The sequence below is a fragment of the Leptonychotes weddellii genome, chromosome 12 (genome assembly GCF_054177405.1).
Source record: "Leptonychotes weddellii isolate Sample4059 chromosome 12, ASM5417740v2, whole genome shotgun sequence".
Lineage (NCBI taxonomy): Eukaryota > Metazoa > Chordata > Mammalia > Carnivora > Phocidae > Leptonychotes > Leptonychotes weddellii.
In genome coordinates, this window is record NC_138380.1 from 18,730,842 (window position 1) to 18,754,413 (window position 23,572).

Genomic DNA, 23,572 nt, shown 5'->3' on the forward strand with positions numbered 1-23,572 from the left:
GGAGATGAGCCAGGCAGGCAGGCAGCCTGCAACAAGCCCATAGAGGATCTAGAAAAGAACAGGCTAATTTAGGCTCCAAATGTGACTCGGAGCCACCAGGAACAGCTGTTATCCTGCTCTGCACCACCCCCCTCCGGTCTTGACTATCACTCACTACCCCAGGGCCCCCAAAAACACTTCCACCTGCATGACAGAACGCGCTGGCTCCCAAGTGAGGGAGCAGCTCCTCCTCCTTTGGTGACACTTATGTGGGCTTGCTAAATCATACGTTTAAACATGCCATGCAGTACTGGGGGGAGATGAGGCTTATTCCAGGGGACTCTGGTGCCAATAAGGGTGAGCCTTGCCATCTGAGAAAGCAGGTAAAATGTGAACTCGACAAGAGGCAGGTCCTGTCCTGTGCAAATGATCTAGGGATTCCAGAGGGGACTTCAAGGGTAATGACATGGGACTGAAGGACCATCGTTCTGCTAATAAGCACAGATGCAGTGCCGGGGTTAGGAGCAGGGGCTCTACAGTCAGACAGACTTTCTGCTCAAGTGACCTCAGGTAAATTACTCACCTCTCCAAGCCCCAGGTTCCTCATCGATCAAACAGGAATAACAACAGCAGCAGCCCAAAGGGGTTCTGTGAAGATTAAATGGGATGGTGCATGTAAGGCACGTGGTTCAATGCCTACACATAGTACTTGATACCTGATAAATGTGACTTCCCTTCGCCTTCCTTCTCCCTAATGGGCCAGGTACCAATGAAGATTTAAAGAATAAAAATGAGGACTGCCAAGAAAAGTTATGTGCGGAGGGGAAATGCCCAAGCCCCAGTAAGGGCTGGACCAGAGAGGTCAAAGAAGGAACGGCAGCTCGACTGAGCCCAATCTTAGCCTGTTTGCCTAAGCAGCGCAGACTCTTCTCCTCAAACGCTCATCCACTCAGATGTCTATCTTTCCACAAACAGCTCTACCTGGGTGCCAAGATCAACATCAGCCATGTAAGAAGCTACCGACCCAGAAGGTGGCTGACCCAGCATGTGCCGTATGCCTGCTGGGAATACCCTGCCTTTTACCAAAACCCTTGCCAGAATTCTGAGTCCTAGTTGCCCAGGCCCGTGGTCTTGGCGCCTGATCCTTCTTTTGTTCCCTGGGTTCCAAGCATGGATTCCAGGCAGCGCTGCCTCAGCTAATGTGGGTTGGCCCTCTATTACTAGACCTGGGACACTCACGCATTTCTCCCAGTCGTGGCTGACCTCTCCATGTGCCTTCAAACTATGCCTGTCTCTCAGTCTTCCTCCTATCCACCTAGATTCTCCTGCTTCTTCCTTGACAGATTTGTCTAACTTCTGAGTCCTGGATAACAAGCAGCTGCTCAAAGACCAGCTGGAAGCCAACAATGACCACTGCAGGGAGTGTAAGGGAACACCCAAGGCAAAGCCCTGCATTCTCTCTCGGTAAGGAAGTCAGTAAGGAATAGTACCGACTGAAACAATCACTCCACAAGGCTGTGTGCACCCCATCACCCAGAAGACCCAGTTGTGGCAGTCAGGATAGACTAAAACAATTTGCTGCAGCTAAAAACAACTCACAAGTGTCAATGGCTCAAGACAACAAAGGTTTATTTCTATCTCATGCTACTTGTGTCTCACAGTCTCTCATGTCTGCTCCATGCTGTCCTCACTCAGGAGCACAGACTGACGGAGCCTCCTTACCCAGAGCTTCAACGGTCAGCATAGCAAGGAGAAGGAAAGGTCGGGGCACCTGGGTGGCTCAGTCGTTAAGCGCCTGCCTTTGGCTCAGGTCATGATCCCAGGGTCCTGGGATCGAGCCCCGCATCGGGCTCCCTGCTCGGCGGGGAGTCTGCTTCTCCCTCTCCCACTCCCCCCACTTGTGTTCCCTCTGTTGCTGTGTCTCTCTCTGTCAAATAAATAAATAAAATCTTTAAAAAAAAAAAAAAAGAAGAAGGAAAGGTCAAGTGGCACACAGGCTCATAGAGGCTTTAAACACTCTGTCATTGGCCAAAACAGGCCATGTGGACCCTTCTTTAAGGGGTCCTTCAACCTTTAAGAGGACAGGCAAGTACAATCCTAGGCTCTCACATGGGTTGGTAGTGGAGAGATGACCCCTTCTCCCAAATGGAAAGATAGCACCTGAGTTCTGTTTCCTGGACTGGAACCTTCCTCCCTCAGTAGAAAAGAAAGAACTTCTCACAGGCTTAAGGTCCTTAGAGAAACCTAGTAAAGCCAGCATCCCACATCCAGACTGCCCAACATCAGAAATCCTACATCTTCTCCTCTAAGAAGGCCACATTCTCAGACTCCCCTAGGAAAAGGGAGACTCCCGTACTAAAAGGTATGAAGGGGAACTTCACTGGAATGAAACTCATGCCATTGCCAGGAGGTGGCCTGGCCTGGCATGCTTCTCCCAGAGGTGATGGGAAAAGAGAGGCCACATGCATCTCTATCTTGCTGAGCCTGGTCTTGTGAGTGTTCCATTTTTTCTATAAAGTATTTCTTTATGCATGTCTTGTGAACTGTGGGATTCATTCCTGACCAATGTCAGACTGGAGGGGCCCACCAAGCATAAGAGCTCAGAAGGGGAGAATCAAAAATATTGGTGAATAGCCCTAACAACTTTCACAGTCTATCCCCATCCAAATACCCAGTATTTGATTATTCTCTGAATGCAAAATATATTCAACCCTTTCCCAAGGGAGACAACCCATCCCAGCACGGCACCATCCCAGCCCCAGTGCAGCACTAAGCTCTAAGTCTAATATATCCAATTTTTCACAGTAATTTCTACATCAAGGTGAGGGGCAGTTGTCTCTCCATCTAGATGTGATGCCTCTTCATCAGGAGACGAATACGACTAGTTATCTTCTCCAACATACCAATATTTAATGATAGAACACGGGACAGGAAAATAGAAATAAACACTCCCATTCAGAAAAGAGAATAATGGGACACAGCAGACACTGATCCGTAGCAACTGCAAAATCTCAGAGCATTCTTTTTTTAAAAGATTTTATTTATTTATTCATAAGAGACAGAGAGAGAGAGAGGCAGAAGGAGAAGCAGGCTCCCTGCTGAGCAGGGAGCCCGATGTGGGACTCGATCCCAGGACCCCGGGATCATGACCTGAGCCGAAGGCAGACGCTTAACCATCTGAGCCACCCAGGCGCCCAATCTCAGAGCATTCTTCCCCATGAATGAAGAATATTCTTTGATTAGATCCCGATTCCACCTCCTGAAATGTTCTCTGTAGGCTCTGACACGACCCTCCAAGAGATTTCCTTTTCTCCTTATGCTCCTTGGCCAAAGCTGAAGTGTACACCAGAGAGTATGTTCTCCCTGTGGACTAAGCATATTTCCCAGCATACTTCCTGGGGCACCCAGGTGTTGTTTTAAGATTCAAAGTCAAGATCAGGCCAGTGTTCTTTGGGCAGTATAATTCTCTTAAAACCTTCAGTCTCTTATTGTATGATCCCAGGCAGCACTAAGTACCAACTGACACACTCAAATTTCCTTTATGAATATATCTCCTCTTTGCTGCATTTCTTTGTTTCCTTACCACCATGTCACTCTGGACTTAACTGAAGGTATTTTGGTCTATACCCTTAGTCTCCCTGCCCCCCACCCCCCGCTCCAATACATTCTGTCCAATGGAAAGAACCTGGACATTTACTAGAAGACATTTTAATACAACCAGAGATTTTAAAATGGATATGACATCTATAGTGTTGATGTAACCCTTGCTTACAAAACTGAATTTCAATCATTCTTTGTCTAAGCCTTTCTTATTTTTACTGTTTCATAATGAGAAACGTTTGCTTTTTCCAGCCCTAAAAGTGTTGCACACCAGCCAACTCTTCCCTGATTTCATCTTTTTCTTGTAATATCTCACCAAACACTGTCAAGAGTGACTAACTTACAATTAATATTGTCCTTTCCAACCTCTTTTCTTAAATCTCCAAGTTCATTAGGTCAATTAGCTGCCTCCCAAATTCCTACAAGTGCGGTTTAAGAAAATCTCTCTCCACTACATAATGTAAATGGCCATTTTCCAGCTGTTAGTAAGTTTCCTCACTGCACATTACCCAGCTACTAAGCCAGTACCATAGGTGTTTTGTTATGGGGTGCCCCTCCTAGGAGTACCCTCTAGTACTGATTTATATTTCAGACAGGATAGAAAGGCTGTGCTGGCTTGAAAAACTAACCTAAATCTCAGGGGATCAAATCAAGGTTAATTTCTTCCTCATGCTACACAACCATCTTGGGACACCTAGGGGTTGGGCTCCACATTATTCTCACTCTAAGAAGCTCCCTGACAGACCTCACCATCCAGAACAATGCTGGTCATTGTGGTAGTAGGAGAGAAACAGCAAGTCACACACTAGCTGTTCAAAGTTTTCACCTGTAAGTGAAATGCATCACCTCCACGGATATCTCATTAGCCTGAGAAGTCATATAGTTAGGTCTAACTTGAAGCGGATGGGGCGTGCAGTTCTGTCTTTTCCCCCGCAGGAGGAAAATGGAAATACTGGTGAGTGGTACACAGCACCAATGACTACCTTTCCATTCTAGTGTATATCCTTGAGAGACTCGTGTTGACATGAACAGGAAGACTCAAATACAAGCATGTTTCTTGATACGTAGTTTGTAATAACTGCCCCCAAAAAAGATGGGGGAACAAATTAAGTGCCCATTATTGGGAGAATGGATTAAAAAATTTGTGGTTCAGGGGTGCCTGGGTGGCTCAGTCGATTAAGCATCTGCTTTTGGCTTAGGTCATTACCTCAGGGTCCTGAGATAGAGCCCTGCTCGGCGGGGAGCCTGCTTCTCCCTCTCCTTCTGCCTACCACTCCCCCTGCTTGTGCTCTCTCTATCAAATAAATAAAATCTTTTTAAAAAATTAAAAAATTTTGTGGTATATTCATTTTTCAATAATTTACTTTTTATCCTTTTTCAGATTTTTTTTTTTTAAGATTTTATTTATTTATTTGACAGAGAGACACAGCCAGAGAGGGAACACAAACAAGGGGAGTGGGAGAGGGAGAGGCAGACTTCCCGCAGAGCAGGGAGCCAGCCCGACGTGGGGCTCAATCCCAGGACCCCGGGATCATGACCTGAGCCAAAGGCAGACGCTTAACGACTGAGCCACCCAGGCACCCCTTTTTTCAGATTTTAATTTTTTTATAACACTGAGTGAAAAGGGCAATTTACAGAATGTAACATGATGCTATTTGTGTAAATTTTTAAACATATATAGCATTATTACATACCGTTAATGGAAGTATATGTGACTGTTAAGCTGAACAAGCAAGACTCACGGGGATATTCAGAAAGCAACTTTATTGCTGTCTATTAATGCTCCTTTATTTTTTTTTTTAAGATTTTATTTATCTGACAGAGAGAGACACAGCAAGAGAGGGAACACAAGCAGGGAGAGTGCGAGAGAGAGAAGCAGGCCTCCCGTGGAGCAGGGAGCCCAATGCGGGGCTCGATCCCAGGACCCCAGGATCATGACCCAAGCCAAAGGCAGACGCCTAACGACTGAGCCACCCAGGCGCCCCATATTAATGCTCCTTTAAATTTATTTGGCTAGACATATTCTTCCCCCACCCCAGAATGAAACTTGGGTAGTTCTAGTCAATAAATAATGTCTACCTTAGTGTAATCATTACAATTTTCAACTTTATTTGGTTACTCCTTTTATCAATTATTGCCATTGTTCTCATTATTAACGCCACATAATAAACCACCCCAAAGCCCAGCGACACACAGAAATAAGCATCAATTTCTCACTCGCAAGTCTGTGGTGGCTCTGCTGATCTCAGCTGGGCTTAGCTCTAGGCTGTGAGTTCTGTTCAAGGCTGTTCCAAGTCTTTCATTCTTTAGGAACCACACTACCTGGGGCATGTTTTCTGATGATGGCAGAAGTACAAGAGGGAAGTCCTGGATGCAAGCATATTGCAAGCTTTATTTGTGTGACATCTGCTAACATCCCATTGGTAAGTCACACGGCCAAGCCCAATACCAACAGGGTAGGGAAATACACTCTGGGCTGGGGGCGGGGGCAAGTTTAAAGAATCAAAAGATCAAAAGCCACTCTCCCACTGTGCAGCTCAGGCCAGCTGCAGTCCAGCCATCCAGTGGGAAATGAGGCTGGCTTCTTCCTGCCTGCCGTCCCTGGTGTTTTTGCCCCTCCTCTCCCACCTTGCCAACCCTGGTTTCTGATCTCTCCGGGTCCAGGAAGAGGGAAGGAGGAGAAGAAAGGCACAGGAAAGCCCTTACTGGTCTAGTACCGGCATCACTGTCTCTGAGCCAGGAGATATTTAAGGTGGCTCAAAAAACACTCCCTTCTCTGGTTTTTCCTGAGTCTTCAGGGATCTTCAGAGTTCTGGTTGATGCCTTTCAATTTTAGGGTGGGAGAATGGTGCCCACAGCTCAGTGCTCACTGACAACAGCTGATGCCATAAATCCTCCTCAAATCTTAAATCCCCAACTCATTTATACTGTCATGGTAGATAAGAGTTAATGGTTCTGCAGCTGGTTTTCCTTTGTAAATTCTTTAACATGGCCTCATACTTCATCCTTTATCTGGATGCCTCAATTGAAACTTTCAGTTTACCTGCCATACTGATACACAAACCTATGTAGTAACAGTATAAAAACACGGACTAGACAAAACACACCAACTTCAGGATGGTTGCTATAGCCCTGGGGAGGGGTTAAAGAAAGAGAAGGGCATCAGAGAGAGACAGAGGGAGATTGTAATGGTGAATTTCATGTGTTTCTGTGAAGGTGTTTTTAGATGAAATTAATATTTAAAATGATAATAGACTTTGAGGAAAGCAGATTACCCTGCATAATGTGGGTGGGCCTTACCCAATCACTTAAAGCCCTTAATAGAAAAACACTGACCTCCCCCAAAGAAGAGGGAATTCTGCCAGAAGACTGCCTTTGGACTTGAACTGCAATATTGGCCCTTCCATGGGTCTCCAGCCTACTGGCCTACCCTCAAGATTTTGAACTTCCCAAACCTCCAGAGTTGCATGAGCCAATTCCTTAAAATAAATAGATAAACACACACACACAGAGGCATCCTGTTTTTTCTGTTTCTCTGGAGAACCCTAATACAAGGACTTCTCTGCAGGAGGGCAAGGTGGAGCAAGATGAGCATCATAGCTGGGGAAAGTTTTCATTTTCTTTTTTTATTTCAAAATCTGCCTGGGCAGTTCCTGTCTTTTGCCACAGTGCATTTTATCCTTGGGTCAGGTTATGTTGCTTTTGGCCAAAGACTACTTCGAGATAAATGCATTCCTGGAAACGACATTGTAAATCCAATTGTCATAAAGCAAGTTGCACTTTCCCATGGAAACAATGTTATATTGAATAATAACAGCAGGAATAATACCAGGCACTTGCATAGATGTTTGCAGTTCAAAAAGGACTTTCACATACACTGTTGCCATTAATCCTGGAAGGTAGGCAATACATTCTCTTCATTGCACAGATGGAAGAAATTGAGGCTTAGAGAAGTGCTTTGCTCAAGGTCACATGGCTAATAGGGACCTGCCTAGTTCAGTGGCCTTTCCAATGTCCCCTTAAACTAAGTAAGGTCTCAGCTTCAAGTGAATCATATACATAATGAAAAGCTCATCAAATGCAAAGCTTCTAGAACTCAAGCCTCCACAACTGTTTAAAATTGTAAAATTTTACTCTTAAGTCACATAAAACAGGCAAATGAGCATACTGACTACTCAAGAGACCCCTGAACTATAAAGCAGGCATATAACACCTAAATAATCATCATTACCTACCACAAAGCTACTTATCCAGAACTATTACACCATCTACATAAACACTTCATGGACATTCCATGAAACTCCACTGAGGGAGATGCAAAATTATACAGGGATTGCCTAAACCTATGTATTTTTCCAATCCCTTTTTAATGCTTTTCCAATCCTTTTTTTGTTACTTTGATCTTCCTGAACACAAAACTTAAATTCATAAACACCGTGGCTGTGTCTGTCCAAGTTAGGGGTGGAGGTGAACAGGGGCGAATTTTATAAAATAAGGCTAAGCTATAGACACCAAGAAGTAGAGGCAGAGAAAATGTGGTTTAGTTGGGGACCCGGGAAGATCGGGCAGACCCCTCTCAGCCAGGGCTGCAAGTGTTCCCAGAAGGAGCAAGAGTCCCTCCTCCCCTTGCTCTGGCTCCTGGCATCTTCCACCTCTAACACTGCTTCAGCACTGCCAGGAAACCCCACTGAGGCCTCAGTCTTCTCTGCCCTTTGTCTCAGGAAGCCTGCCTGGCTTCCTCCTCTGTCACCTCTCCCTGGGCCCCTTGCCATCTCTGCAGATTCAGCCAGTTCCCAAGCTCTGGGCTATTCCTGGTGGGCTGGAAATAATGGAGACCCTCTGGAGACTCAGCACCCATCAGCCTTACCAGCTGTCTTGCTCTGCTCGTTCTACTATTCACTTCACTTTGCAAGCTTCACTCCCAATTCTGGTTCCTGCTCTACCTCCATGTAGAAGAAATGGCTATGGAAAGCAGCTGGACCCTCGGCTTCCCCTATACCTGGGATTTGGGGCTCTTACTGCCTATTTGAGCCTACAGTGGCCCTTAGCATGCTGCTTCCTACAGACCATCAGTCAACTGAACCAGGACTCCAACTCGTTCTTGTTCCTGCTCCCAAGAGCTGCCCAGGCTCTTTGCACCCCCAGTTCTGGATGGCCCTCCTGAAGCTAAATGAGCATGGGCAAGTTCCTTTCGGCACCTGCTCAGGCCACTGGGCTCACTCACATCAGTGGGCTTCCCTTCACGCCCACTTCCCTGTGACAGCAAGGGACTGTCAGCATAGTTCCAGAGGGCAGGCATGGAGGCTTCTGTCCCACACATCATATGCTGAAGGCATCTTGGACCAAAAATGCCTGGGCAGTGGTTCAGGAAAGCAGCAAGAAGGAAGAAGGGACCCTAGTAGCTGGAGCTACAAAAGACCTAAAAAACATGCACATAAAAGTTAGATTTAAACCACCAGCCCCCAGGGGTACCTGGCTGGCTCAGTTGGAGGAGCATCTGGCTCTTAATCTCGGGGTCATGAGTTCAAGCCCCAAGTTGGGTGTAGAGATTACTAAAAAAAAATAAAAATAAAAAAATTTAAACCACCAGCCCCCAAACCAAGGCCAGTGACAAAGGGAACAGAATGGCCTAGTCTCTCAAACAGCCTCAGATTTTTATTCTTAAGGTCCACGTGAATTTCACACATATTGAAATACAGAAGGAGGAACTCAGTACCTAGTGAAGAGGGTCACTTGTGTGAACTCCTTCCGCCCCCCGGCTATACGGGTTAATTCCAGCAGGTCTGGGATTCACCTGGGACTGACCCTGGTTAAGGCATGAGCACACTGATTAATAGTGTTGCTTTATAACAATGCCCCCGAGGAGTTTGGGGTGGTATGTACGAGCTTGTGAGAATTGTGCTTTGATAGCAATGAGACTGATGATTTGCACCTGGTCTAGATGAGCACCGCCACCCACCCAGAGGCTCTGCCATTTGGAGGTGGTTATATAGTGAGGATATGCTTGCATGACAAGCTACAAGAAATCTGGACCAAGAATCTGGGGCTCTGAAGTGTTCCAGGTACCCACTGGTGGTTCCTGATTTGAAAGAGCATGCCCTGCCACAGACCTTAACAGAGGGAGGCAATAGGAGCTGGGACTTGGCTTCCCCAGGCCCCTTGCCATGAGCAGCCTCTGGCTGTGATGGTATCTCTGCTTTGATGATGTTGCTATGCTATAATAAACTGTAGGTTTGCAAGCACTATCATTTTGTACCTCTAAGCCTTCTTCAGTAATTGAATCTGTTTAGCTGTTACTATTAGTGCATCCCCACTGATGTGGGCTGAATTGTGTCCCCCCCAATTTCCTGTGTGGAAGTCCTAACTTCTAGTAACTCAGAATGTGACCTTACTTGAAAGTAAGGTCATTGCAGATATAATCAATTAACATGAATCATTACTGGAGTAGCCTGGGCCCCCAATCCAATATGATTGATAACCTTATAAAAAGGAGAAATTTGAACACAGGGAGAACTCCATGTGAAGACTGGCATTATGCTTCCACAAACTAAGCAATTACCAGAAGCTAGGAGAAAGGCCTGGAACAGATCCTTCCCTAGTGCCTTCTGAGGGAGCATGGTCCCACAACTTGATCTCCAAATAAATTTGTTGTTTAAGCCACCCAGTTTGTGGTACTTTGTTATGGCAGCCTTAGCAAGCTAGTACACCTGCTGGAAGGCTCTGTTCTATCCTTCACCATCTGCAACAAATGCTATAGTCAACTCAGGTGCCCCCTAGGTCCCAATGGGGACCTCCATGTGGGACCCTATGACTTAACTCTCTTCTCCCCATGGAAACGTGTTTTCTCTTTTTTTTTTTAAGGGAGCTCTGCCCTGAGATCAAGAGTCGCATGTTCTACAGTCAGGCACCCCTGTTTTCTTTTTAGCAAAAAGTGCTGTTACCTCCTCTCAGGATACAAGGAGTTTGCCCATAGCATCCCCATGCTTGCCCAGAGCCCTACATACTCTGCTCTCCAAACAAGATGTGCTGACCAGGTTCATAGTCAGCTTCAGACGAAGCAGGGCCTTAGAAATCAGGTCGTCCAGGGGCGCCTGGGTGGCTCAGTCGGTTGAGCGGTTGCTTTCAGCTCAGGTCATGATCCTGGGGTCCTGGGATCGAGCCCCGCATCAGGCTCTATGCTCAGCGGGAAGCCTGCTTCTCCCTCTCCCACTACCCCTACTTGTGTTCCCTCTCTCACTGTCTCTCTCTCTGTCAAATAAATAAAATCTTTAAAAAAAAAAAAGAAAGAAAGAAAACCAGGTCGTCCAAACCATGCAATTTACGGCTAAGGAAGATGAGGACGAGCAAACGGGGATCATTTTCCCAGGGTTGCACACATAGCTCATTAATATATGGGTCGTGATAACAGCCCAGGAATTCTGGTGCTCAACCCAATGCTATTCATTGGTTCAATCCTAGATTTTTTTCTCCAAGGATGACTTGTCACCAGCTGCCCTAAAGTGTGTCTGTCTTGCTCATTAGAAGTTAATTGCTTTTAGAAGAGGAACTTGATTGAATCATCTTATAGTCCTCCAGTGTGTAGTTGTTGAATATATGTTTTGATTGATCAGAACATCCCCTTCTGTTTAAAGCTAATAGATCTACAAGAGAGTAAGATTCTAGATCAGTGTTTTACAAAGTGTGCCCGGGGAACCCTTGCATGGGTATCACTGCTGACTTAGTTTTAAGAGAAACGTCCCCAGCTTCCACTGCAGATCATATATTGAGAATCTCTGGTGGGGAAGCCCGGAAAACAGGCCCCAGGTGATACTTAATCCACAGTAAAACCATGACTCTCAGCTTTAGCTGCACACAGGAATCACCCACCTAGAGAGTTTTTTTAAAATGCAGATGCCTGGGAGCATCTGGGTGGCTCAGTCAGTAGGCATCTGATCCTGGGTTCCTGGGATCAAGCCCCTGTATCAGTGCTCCCTGCTCAACAGGGAGCCTGCTTCTCCCTCCCACTGCTCATGCTCTCTCTCAAGTGCTCTCTCTCTCTCTAATAAATAAAAAAAAATTTAAAAAAGAAAAATGCAGATGCCTGGGGGTGCCTGGGTGGCTCAGTCAGTTAAGCCTCTGCCTTCAGCTCAGGTCATTATCCCAGGGTCCTGGGATGGAGTCCGGATCGGATGGGCTCGCTGCTCAGTGGAGGTCTGCTTCTCCCTTTGCCCCTCCCCCCTGCTCATGTGTGCTGGCTCCCTCTCTCTCAAGTAAATAAAATCCTAAATAAAATAAAATAAAATGCAGATGCCTGCGTCCCACCCCGAGAGTCTAAATTAATTGGTCTGACTTCAGTCTAGGTCCTGGGATGTTTTGGGTTTTTTTAAGATTTTATTTATTTGAAAGAGAGAGGGGGGGGGAGAGGAGCAGAGGGAGAGGGAGAAGCAGGCTCCCAGCTGAGCAGGGAGCCCGACATGGGGCTCAATCCCAGGACCCTGAGATCAGGACCTGAGCTGAAGGCAGACACTAACCGACTGAGCTACCCAGGCACCCCTAGGTCCTGAGATTTTTAAGAACTCCCCCAGGTGATGCTCTGTGTAGGCAGGATTGAACCCCCTGCACTGAAGTTTGAGAGATTTAAGCATTCTGTGTTAAGTGTCAGGTAACCAACTTACCAGTTTGCCCAGGACTTCCCTGGTTTTAAAACTCAAAGTTCCATGTCCTGAGAACCCCTTTAGTCCAGGAACAAGAAAACTGTTGGCCACCCTAGTAAAGACCTGCCTCTCCATGCAATTAAAGATCAAGGGGATACAGATATGCTGTGTTAGTAATGCAGCAAAGGACTGAACCTAATGCTTTCCCAGTTAGTCCCCGTTCTCCACCAGAGACCAAGTCTGGCTTCCTCCATTTCCTTCCACGGAGAGGGCTCACAGGGAACTGCAGTTTTGCTGCAGGGTGGTGTCTGCCCCCACAGCTCTTAATCCTGATTTCCTGATAATTCAGAAAGCATTTCCATGTTGGCCCAAAGTTTTGTTTCCTGTTCCCTCCCACACTATTTTTAGGTGTAGCGGACATTTCCTGCCTCGGCCTGCCTCACCCACCTCAGTGTCTATCCAGCCTCTGACACCCAGCAGGCTGGGCCTGCAAGATGAAGTAGCTGTTCCCTGGGCTCTGGGACCCTGCTGCCCAGGGGAGCAGTGGAGCGCCCCGCAGGTGGTGCTGCAGCTACCCCTGAGTGCCTGCTCTGACTTGCTGGGGACCCCCTTCCAGGTAAAATTGCTTCTTTGTTTACCTTACAAGCTAAAATAGTATTTTCCCATTTTTGTTTCCTTAGACCTGCTGTACCAAGCTTCATGTATCTTTATGCTTCTGTCTACAGCCTAAAGGCAGAAAAGCCCAAGATGATTAGCTAACTCTGCGGCAATCCCACAATGGATGCAAAGGTGCAGGCCTAACGGTATGTCTTTAGCCTCTGGTTTTCAAACACCTTCTGTAAAGCTCACAGAGATCTCATGAGGTGGTGAGAATCTCTATTTCCCAGGGGAAGAATCTGAAGCTCAAATAACTTACCTCAAGGTCACACAGTGGCAGAGCTGTCCCCCAATCCCAGTCTGACTGGCTGGAAGTCTGCCAGCATTCCTCAGCATTGCTCGTTGAGGAGGTTCTTTCCCCCGCAACTGCTCCCTGCCCCATAAAATTTAATACCACAGATACATACCCTCTATCTTTTTATGTACTATAAGGATACCTGTGCCTTATACATAAAAATAAGGCTTTCACTCCTGTTAAGAGTGCCAGCCTAGGGGTGCCTGGGTGGCTCAGTCGGTTAAGCGTCTGCCTTCGGCTCAGGTCACGATTCTGGGGTCCTGGGGTCCTGGGGTCCTGGGATCGAGCCCTGAGTCGGGCTCCCTGCTGAGCAGAAAGCCTGCTTCTCCCTCTCCCTCTGCTGCTCCCCCTGCTTGTGCTCTCTCTCTCTCTCCCCATCTCTGTCTCAAGTAAAATAAATAAAATCTTAGAAAAAAGAAGAGTGCCAGCCTGGTTTGAGGTCTCAACAATTTGTTCTCTTACCTTGTAGGTGGAGAGGAAGAACAGGGAAACTGTAAAGAAGTTTCTTCCAGGGACGCCTGGGTGGCTCAGTCAAATGTCTGCCTTCTGCTCGGGTCATGATCCCAGGGTCCTGGGATCGAGTCCCACATCAGGCTCCTCTCTCTCTCTCTTTCCTTCTCCCCCCCACCGACAAATAAATAAAACCTTTAAAAAAAAAAAAAGTTTCTTTCAAACTAATGCTCCCCAGAACCCTAGTGTGAAGAGAAGAGATGGCTCACAAAAACAGCTCCGTGGCCTATTTGGGAAATGCTGAATGCAACACCACCCCACCTAGAAAGTCATCTTAACAAAATCTCTGAGTAAGCTACTTAAAAAAAACACACTTTATTTTTACACCAGTGTATCTTAATTTGAGTTGATCATGAGTCAATATCTCTTCTTCTTTCTCTTTCTCTCTACATTTGAAATTAATATTTATGCATTAATATTTATAAATTACTTTGAATTCATGTTTCCAGAGCATACTTTTGGAAATGTTGCCATAGATACAGAGCTGCTTTCTTTCCTGAAGTGAATCTTTCTGGTGATGTTTGGCCAAGAAGGTGAATAAACAGCTTTTCCATGATTCAGTCAAGCCAGGCCAGCCAGTCCACAGAGCTCTGTCAGGCCACAGAAGACCCGGCGTAGACCCTGCTCTCTGTGTCCTACTCCAGCAAGGTGCAAGTGGCTGGCTGTTTTGAGAGCCACCCTCTCCCATGAAGCCACAAGCCAGTCACCTTGAAATCCACTGCCTTTTCTCCACTGTCCTATCCCAGCCACAGCCTAAAGAAGGGGTTATAAACCTGACTTTCCAGTAGCTTTATAAAAGTCAGACTCCTGAGTCCAACCCCAGACCTAATATACTAAGATCTCTGAGCATCAGGGTATGAGTTTTTACACAGATGAGTCTGAGGACACCCATGCTTTGTACCACTAAATCACCAAATCTTGAATGCCACCCCCCCACACCAGACCCCTTTGGGGACCAAAGCTTCAGTGCAGGTGGAGACCCCTGCTAACAGCCTCATGCGAGCATTTATCCTAAAGAAGCTTCCTGGCCTCTAGCCAAGACCCTCGAGAGGTGTGTGTTTTGTTTGTTTTCTTAAAGGTTTTATTTATTTATTTGAGAGAGAGAGAGAGTGCTCACACAAGCTGGGGGAGAGAGGGCAAAGGCAGAGGGAGAAACAGAGTCCCCGCCGAGCAGGGAGCTCGATCCCAGAACCCATGACCTAAGCCAAAGGCAGACGTCTAACCAACTGAGCCACCCAAGCGCCCCTGAGAGGTGTGCATTGTATTCATCTTTTTGACCCCCACGTCTAGCACAGTGTCAGATGTGTGCTGAGCAGTTAGTAAATACTTGTTGCATCAGAAACAAATGAGTGAACGAATCATCACAGGAGCAGAGCAAAGACACCAGCCCATTCATCTGGCTGGGTCTTAAAGGTCCAGGGCCAGCTCTTAAGGGAGCCGGGGTCAGTAGTTAAAAGCAGAACAAAGCCTGTCCAGCACATCTGCCATTAGTCACAGTGTTTGTTTTGGAAACCTGCACAATGTAATTCTGTTAGCCTGCAGTAATTTGTTTGTTTGTTTTAAAAATCCTTCTTAGGAAAAACAAAGCAGTTGTGTATTGTGTGGAGTAAAAATGCCTGAACCCAGAGACATCCCCCACCCGCGCCCCCCCATCACCCAGTCACTGCCTGAAGTCCTGGCAGGGATGGAAATTCCTCTGGGGTCCTAAAGGAACTGTTCCACAAACGGCCACCTGATTAGGAACGACTGCACCTGTTGTCACACTGATTCTGTCATTCACAAGGGGCCTGAGATCTACAAAATAGGAGAGGAAGACAGCAACAGACTCTGGAAGAGGATGTGTCCAAACTACAGCCTTGGTGAGACTCCGGTCACCCTGCCACTCTTGGCCACCAGGGGGCAGGCCCAGGCTGGCTGACCCGACCACGGCCCTTGGAGTCCTGAAGAGTAGCCTGAGGCAGAGGAAGCTATAACAGGGTGGGAAACTAACAGGGACACACACATACCCCACACACGTACACCACAAATAACATATTCACACCCACACACCTACACCACACATACCACACACAGCACATACACACCACGCACATACCACACACACATTACACATACCATCCCTCACACCATTTTGGTAGATGCTAGCATCTCCTTTTTGCAGCTTATCTACCTCTTCCCCTCCCCTTTTCTCCTCAGTATCTACAAATTCCAAACTTCTCATCATCTTTTCCCTAATACTCCTATCCCATGCCTTTCTCTCCCACCATCCTCTCCCCAAGTATCAACATTTTTCTTTCCTCCACTATCCATTCCTCAGAGGTAAAAATAAAGCCTCCCTCCAGCAGAACATTTTCTGCTTTGTCAAGTGCTTTCTCACCTGCTTCTCATTTGATTGTCTCAACAAGCCGAAGAGGCAAATATTATTACTGCCACATTATAAATGAGGAAACAGTCTTGAGAGGTTGAGTTCCTTGCCTGCTCACGGTGGACAGGACTAGAGGCCAACTCCTCGGGCTCCCAGGATGTCCCTTTGCCTCTGCAGCCCCCAAATACCTCAGCACCTGTCCCTCCACACGGCTGACCCCCACATTCTCACTCACTGCCCCCTCTCCTGACACACGGATGACTGCACTCTGTCCCAATGTGATGGGTGGAAGAGGCGAGAAGATTAAGGGTGAGAAGATTAAGGGTCTCTGCCCCCAGGACCCACTCGTTCATGGAAGAGGCAGCTTGACTGAGAGAGGCAAAGAGAGGTCAGGCCTGCTTCTCCAGAAGTGCCCTTGGAAAGAGGTGGTCATGACCAGAGCTAAATTCTCTGGGACTGTCCTGGATATAAGTGGAAGAGACTGAGAAAGTCACCTGAAACTTAACAAATGGGCATTTCTGTTGAAATGTGTCCCATGCGTTTATGACTCAGCAGCGGCCCCAGGGAACAGAGGTTTCCTAGTGTCCTGGCCACATAGGGAGCAGCTGGGGAGATGGCTCTGTGGGCCTGAGACCTCCACCCACAATTCCTAACTTCAAGATGTTTTAAATGCAACAGAGTTGCCCACACCTCCTTCTGGAGGCATGAAGCACCTGCATAAGCCCTGCATGTCTGTGGGTTTCTTCATCTGCATCTGCAGCACCTTCAGGTGGCTCCTCTCAGGGACACTGAGAAGCAGTCTTCAGGACCAAACACCTGAGAAAAGGGACAAGCAGAGAATGTGCCTGGTCCTGGGGTTCTGCTGCTCTCAGGCCAAACTCTGCTTACCAGGAGCCCAGCTCCCAGAGGATTCCCCAACTTCCAACCCATTGCCCCTTGCAGGGTGAGCCCATCTCAGGGTGGCTGTCAGATCCTAGGGCTGCGGACAACTGCTCCCGGCCATAGGGAGGGCCTCTCTCAGGCTCAGCCTCCAGCCACAGCCTCACTAGGGTGCAGCAAGCAAGGTGCCTAGGGCACAAAACATAAGGGCACTCCTTCTCAAGCAGGCACTCACCCTACTCCTGGCTGAGCCCCACAGCCACCCTTCACCTTCCCAGCCTCCTCTTGCCTTCATCCTCCCACTCCTCTAGATCTTAAACCTTCTGTTTCCTCCTCTGAAAAATGAGGACCATGCAAATCTCACATGGTGGTACGATGACCAAATGAGATAAAGCTGAAGTTTCCAAACTTTTTTCAGCTACAAGATCCATTGTTTGTTCTTTTTTTATGGTTTTCAATTTTTTAAATGCTTATCAAAGCAGTACAGGTTTATACCTGAATCTTTTGAGGGCTGCTCTGGCAAGACAACGGGGCCTTAGGAGTAAGGAGGGCGGGAGAGTACAAAGACCCTACTTGCGTCAACCTGCAGTGGACGTTCCTGACAATGTGAGAACGTCTCAGTAATGGGTATCCAAGACACCACAACAGTCGGCAGCATTCAGTGGGTACTCAATAATGGCCAGTTGGGCACCCCCAGGCGGCTCAGTCAATTAAGCATCTGCCTTGGGCTCAGGCGGTGATCCCAGGGTCCTGGGATCAAGCCCCGCATTGGGCTCCCTGCTCAGCAGGGAGTCTGCTTCTCCCTCTCCCTCTGCCCTTCCCCCACCACTCATGCTCTCTCACACGTGCAAGTAAATCAATAAAATATTTTTAAAAATAAAAATAATGGCCAGTTGGATCAGAATCAAAATCTAAGCTGAACACTACATTGACAGATGAATGGATAAGTAAAGGTGGTATATCCATACAATGGAATATTATTCAGCCTTTTAAAAAGGCCATCCAGTCATGCACAACTACATGGGTGAACCCTGAAGACATTCTGCTAAGCGAAATAAGCCAGTCACAAAAAGACAAATACTGTACGATTTCACTTATATGAGGTCCCTAGAGTAGTCCAATTCATAAGACAGAAAATAGAATGGTGGCTGCCAGGGCCTGGAAGAGGTGGAAATGGGGAGAAAGTTGCAGTTCTACAAGATGAGAAAGTTCTGGAGACCTGATGCACAATGATGTGGACACAGTACTACTATACACTTAAAAATGGTTAAAATAGGGGCACCTGGGCCGCTCAGCTGGTTGAGCATCCGACTCTTGATTCTAGCTCAGGTCGTGAGATTGAGCCTCACATGGGGCTCTGCGCTGGGCGTGGCGCCTGCTTGGGATTCTCTCTCTCCCTCTCCCTCTGCCCCTCCCCCACCTCTAAAAAAAATGGTTAAAATAAAAAAAGTTTAGGGATACCTGGCTGGTTCAGTCAGAAGCGCATGCAATCCTTAATCTTGGGGTTGTGAGTTCAAGCCCCACATTGTGTATAGAGATTATTTTAAATGAATAAATAAATTTTTAAAAATAGTAAAGTTTAGGTTATTGTTTACAATTAAAAATAAATAAAAATAAAAACAAAAGAATCTCTTGGGGGCCTGAGAGAGCACTGGGTGTGAAATCTCAGCATCCCTCTGCCCACCCCAGTTTCACATAGCTGACTCCAGGTTTCTACAACCAGCTTCAAAGGGGAAAGGAAGTCACAAAAAGCACCGTGGAGGAGGTGGAAGGAATTTGCTTATGAGCTGCTTGGGAGGATTTATGAGATAACTGTCTGTTACATGGGCTGAAGGCCATTTTAAGCATCAACTGCACAAATCCCTCCTTCCCTGGAATCCCTCCTCAACCTGCCACCCACAGTCCAGCCCCTAAACTGCAGGTACTGCTCAGTGCTGGATGATTGCCTGGATGCCCAGTTCCCCACCTAGCAGAGGCCTGGGGGCACACAGCCAGGGCTCCCCAACACACTTGCAGTTCCAGAGCTCCCTCAGCTGCAGCTTCTACCAAGGGAGCACCAGACCATGGTGGCCAGATGGCACCAATGTGGGTTAGGGTTAGGGTTAGTGTGCAGATGGTGACTGCACACTTTCTGCCTATGCCCACCTGAAGCTACTATCCTTGAACGCGAACATCAGCACTTGGCCTTTGGGACAGCAAGTGTGCCAGCAAGGTGGGAGCAGGGTGGACCCATCAGTAAGACAAGTGGTGAGGGCATCTCTGACCCCTTGGGCAAAAAGCCCATGCATGAACTTGAAGAGGCAAGCCTGTTGTAGCCAGGGGTTAGAGATGGCGGCCAAACACCATCACCAACAAGCCCTGGTCCTACCACTTAAGAAGGAAATGCCTCCAGAACTTATGATATGATATATGGCAGACACTTTATACACCTTATCTTATTTAGTCCTCTTAACACCCCTAAAAGGTGGGTGTGAACACTCCATCTCACAGAAATGGAGACAAAGGTTCCAACACCTTGACAAACAAGTCATACAGTCGAGGTGGGTAGAGGAGGATCTGAAAGCCAAGTCTGCCCCTGAAGTCCCTCACTCCCTGCCTTGCACTTGGACAATCAGCTGTGGCGGCCCAGGGCTTGACACGGTTACCTCACCAGTATGGCTTCCCCAACCAGTTCAGGCTCAGAGCATGAAGAGCATCCTCCCCACCATCAGTCAGTACAAGTGCTAAATTGACAGGGTTACAACCAAGCTCTTTTATACCCTCTCCCTAACCCCTACCTTCTCAAAGACCCGTAGGTTTCCAGACCTTTCCTTCCTGCCTTTCTAACCTCAGATTCCCCCAGCCTTAGGGAAAAACTGACCCCACACGTCATGTCCTGTCATAGTTTCTTCTGCTTCAGCTCTGAGTTTGCCAATCCTCCCTCTTTCCTTTTCTTTCCTAGCCTCTCTTTACCAACCCATAGAACTGTTTTGTAATCCTGCTTAGTGTTCTCCTACTAGAAACATATTTATCTCTCATTTTCACAGAAGAAAAACACAAAACAAAACAGCACAACCATCACACACGGAAACATATGATTCCAGAGTGCTGGGAACAACCCCTCCCAGGGATGGGCACTGAGTGGGGGCAGGAGGCATTCCTGGGTTGGGAACAGGAAGTCTAGGGTTATCTTGAGCTGACTGCACTTAAAAGTGGTTGATTCACTTCAAAGGGGCTTTTAGGGCTAGTTGTGGGTTCTGGCAATCAGAGGCTATCCCCTGGGCAGGCAGTAAACCTGTGAGAAGGAACAGAGCAGAGGCCACCCCATGCCACTCTGAGTCCCATGCACAGAACTGAGGCTTTCAGGACAGGTTTCAGAACTACTTTTTAGTCATTACTGTGAATCTTGCCTCTTCCCAAGGTGGCCTCTTTTGTGACAAAGGGAGAAACTGAGGCAGGGGACAGGTGATACCCAGTGCTCATGGAGCAATGAGAACTCTGGGACACCCTGGGCCTATCTCTCTGCAGCCCACCCCCTGAACAAGTTACTTACCTCATTTAGAGGCTCTCACCCTCCCGGGCTACAGGGAATAGTGCCGATAAAATGAGTTTCCAGGGAGACCCAGCACCCAACAGACAGACCTAGTGCCACACACAGTCCTTCATACATGCTTCCTGAGAACCTGGGCTTTGGGCTGATTCTCTAAATTAGGAAAAAACTGGGGCATCTGGGTGGCTCAGTCAGTTGAGCATCTGACTTGATTTCAGCTCAGGTCGTGATCTCAGGGTCATGGGATCCAGCCCCACATCAGGCTCTGCACTGAGCATGGAGCCTCCTTGAGATTCTCTCTCTCCCTCTCCCTCTGCCTCTCCCCGGCTTAAAAAAAAGGAAAAAATAGTAATTGATTTTACTAAGCACTTGTACAAGGATTTTTCATACATTTTTCTCCTTTAAGCCTCCTAACTACCTTGTGAGATTGGTGTCACATGCACTTTAAAAACGAGGAAAAGTGTTCAACATCACCAATCATCAGGGAATGCCAATCAAAACCACAAGGAGATACCACCTCACACCCATTAGGATGGCTATTATCAGGAAAAGAGAAGAGTTGAGTTGTCAAGAATTTGGTGTAAAGGGAACACGTAGGCACTACTGGTCAGAATGAGACATGGTGTGGCCACTATAGAAAACAGTATGGTGGCTCCTCACAAAACTAAAAATAGAATTACCATATGATCCAGCAATCCCACTTCTGAGTATATACCCAAAAGAACTGAAAGTAGGGTCCTGAAAAGATAATTGTACACTCCTGCTCATTGGAGCATTATTCACACTAGCTAAAATACGGAAATAACCCAAGTGTCAATCAGCAGATGAATGCATCAACAAAATGTGGCATATACATATAATGGAATACTATTCAGCCCTAAAAAGGAAGGAAATTCTGACACCTGCTACAATATGGATCAACTTTGAGGACATTATGTTAAGCGAACTAAGCCAGTCACAAAAAGATAATTACGTATGATTCTGTTTATATGAAGTCCTTGGAGTTGTCAGACTCACAGAAACAGAAAGAATGGTGGTTGCCAGGGCCTGAGGGGAGGAAGGAATGGGGACTTGTTTAACAGGCACAGTTTCACTTTTGCAAGATGAAAACAGTTCAGTAGATTGGTTGCACAACAATGTGAATATACTTAACAATACTGAACTGTGTATTTAAAAATGGTTAAAATGGTAAATTTTATGTCATGTATACTTTACCATAATTAAAAATAAAAAGCAAATGAGGAAAGTGAAGTATCCACAATAAAGAAACTCTCCTAAGGGGCAGAACTGAGATCTGAACTCACATCTACCTGAGGCCAAAATTTGTGCTTTCAACCACCCAACCTCCCTGGAGCCAACAGTTTTTATGGAGTCAGCCATACACCCTCGCTTGTGCCCTTGGCAACCATGAGCAGGAGCAGTCTTGTCCTAGATGACAAGCTCCCGGCTCTCAGCTTGGTTTAGGCATGCACACAGCTGACCTACACGTCTTTGCTGAGCACTTTTCCAGGCTCTGCGCTGGGCACTAGGGCATAATGATAAATAAGATAGTCCCTTTCCTCATGGCATTTACATTCTAGTGAGGTACATAAATAAATATCCAGTATGGGCAGTGATAAGAACCAGTAAGCTAATAACCGTGAATGGAAAGGAAAATAAGTAAGCATCAGAGGAAAGAGCGGCTGGCTTTAGTGGGACATGTTAGGGAAGAGCTCTCTGAGGAAGGGACATCTTAGCGAGGCCCCACAGACTGACCTGGGGAAGGATATTCCAAACCAGACGATACAGTTCACACAAAAACTTTGAGCCAGAAATAAGCTCCAAGGTTGAGAAGGCGATGGCCAGAGTGGCTAACACAGAGGGAGAGGGGACAAAAGAGATTAAGAGATGGGGGTGAAGGGCAGGGCTGGGGCAGCAGGGGCCTCACAGGACTTGCTGCACAGCTTGGATTTTATAATGGCAATAGGAAGCAACTGGAGGATTGCAAGCAGGGGGTGACATGGGTTGATTTTCACTTTAGAAATAACTCATGGATGGGGCGCCTGGATGATGCAGTTGGTTAAGTGCGTCCAACTCTTGGTTCCGACTCAGGTCATGATCTCAGGGTCATGAGATTGAACCCCAAGTCTGGCTCCACACTCAGCATGGAGTCTGCTTGAGATTTTCTCTCCCTGCTGCTCATGTTCTCTCTCTCCCATATAAATAAATCTTAAAAAGGGAAGGAAGGAAGGAAGGGAGGGAGGGAGGGAAAGAAGAAAGAAAGAAAGAAAGAAAGAAAGAAAGAAAGAAAGAAAGAAAGAAAGAAAGAAAGAAAGAAAGAAAGAAAAGAAAGAAAGAGAAAAGAAAGAAAGAGAACAAACGAACTCATGGGTGTTGGGGGGGTGTTTCCTATGTGAAGTTAACTTTCCTGTGCGATGTCATCAAAACTCGACTCTAGGGGCTCCTGGGTGGCTCAATGGGTTGGGCTTCTGTCTTTGGCTCAGGACACGATCTCAGGGTCCTGGGATCGAGCCCTGCGGCAGGTTCCCTGATCAGCAGGGAGCCTGCTTCTCCCTCTGCCCCTCACCCCGCTCATGCTCTCTCTCTCTCAAATAAATAAATGAAATCTTTAAAGAAAAAAAAAAAAAACAGAATTCAACTCTAATCAATGGAGCTAAGGGTTCAGATCAGGACTTCTCAAAGTGACCCATAAGGCACACACACTGCCCCGGGTTCTTCTGCATACCTGCCCAGAGGGAGAAACCCGACATTTCCCCGGGGCCACCCCTGGAAAGCAGAGGGGCTTGGAGATAGCACTACCACCAGAGAGTAGCAGAGAAACACTCTGAGCCAGCACTGCGGGGCTGAGGTCCTAGTCCTTTTTTTTTTTTTTTTTTTAAGATTTTATTTATTTGTTTGACAGAGAGAGAGAAAGAAAGAGAGAGCGAGGGCGCCTGGGTGGCTCAGTTGGTTAAGCGACTGCCTTCGGCTCAGGTCATGATCCTGGAGTCCCGGGATCGAGTCCCACATCGGGCTCCCTGCTCGGCAGGGAGTCTGCTTCTCCCTCTGACCCTCCTCCCTCTCATGCTCTCTGTCTCTCATTCTCTCTGTCTCAAATAAATAAATAAAATCTTTAAAAAAAAAAA

The 23,572-nt window shown here is 47.0% G+C and overlaps 2 long non-coding RNA genes across 2 annotated transcripts in view; one reads left to right on the forward strand and one right to left on the reverse strand.

Moving 5' to 3' along the window:
• Positions 1-13,720, reverse strand: part of LOC145716478 (uncharacterized) — a 28,965-nt gene extending 15,245 nt beyond the window's left edge. The window contains exons 1-2 of the long non-coding RNA XR_014139136.1: positions 13,627-13,720; positions 563-627 (exon numbers count right to left, since the gene is read on the reverse strand). This is a non-coding gene — a long non-coding RNA (uncharacterized LOC145716478). The remainder of the gene's footprint in view (positions 1-562; positions 628-13,626) is intronic.
• Positions 12,628-13,772, forward strand: LOC115944469 (uncharacterized). Its single transcript, XR_004079018.2, has 3 exons — positions 12,628-12,828; positions 12,938-13,015; positions 13,634-13,772. It is a non-coding gene; the product is annotated as an uncharacterized LOC115944469 (long non-coding RNA).
• The last annotated feature ends 9,800 nt before the right edge of the window (positions 13,773-23,572 follow it).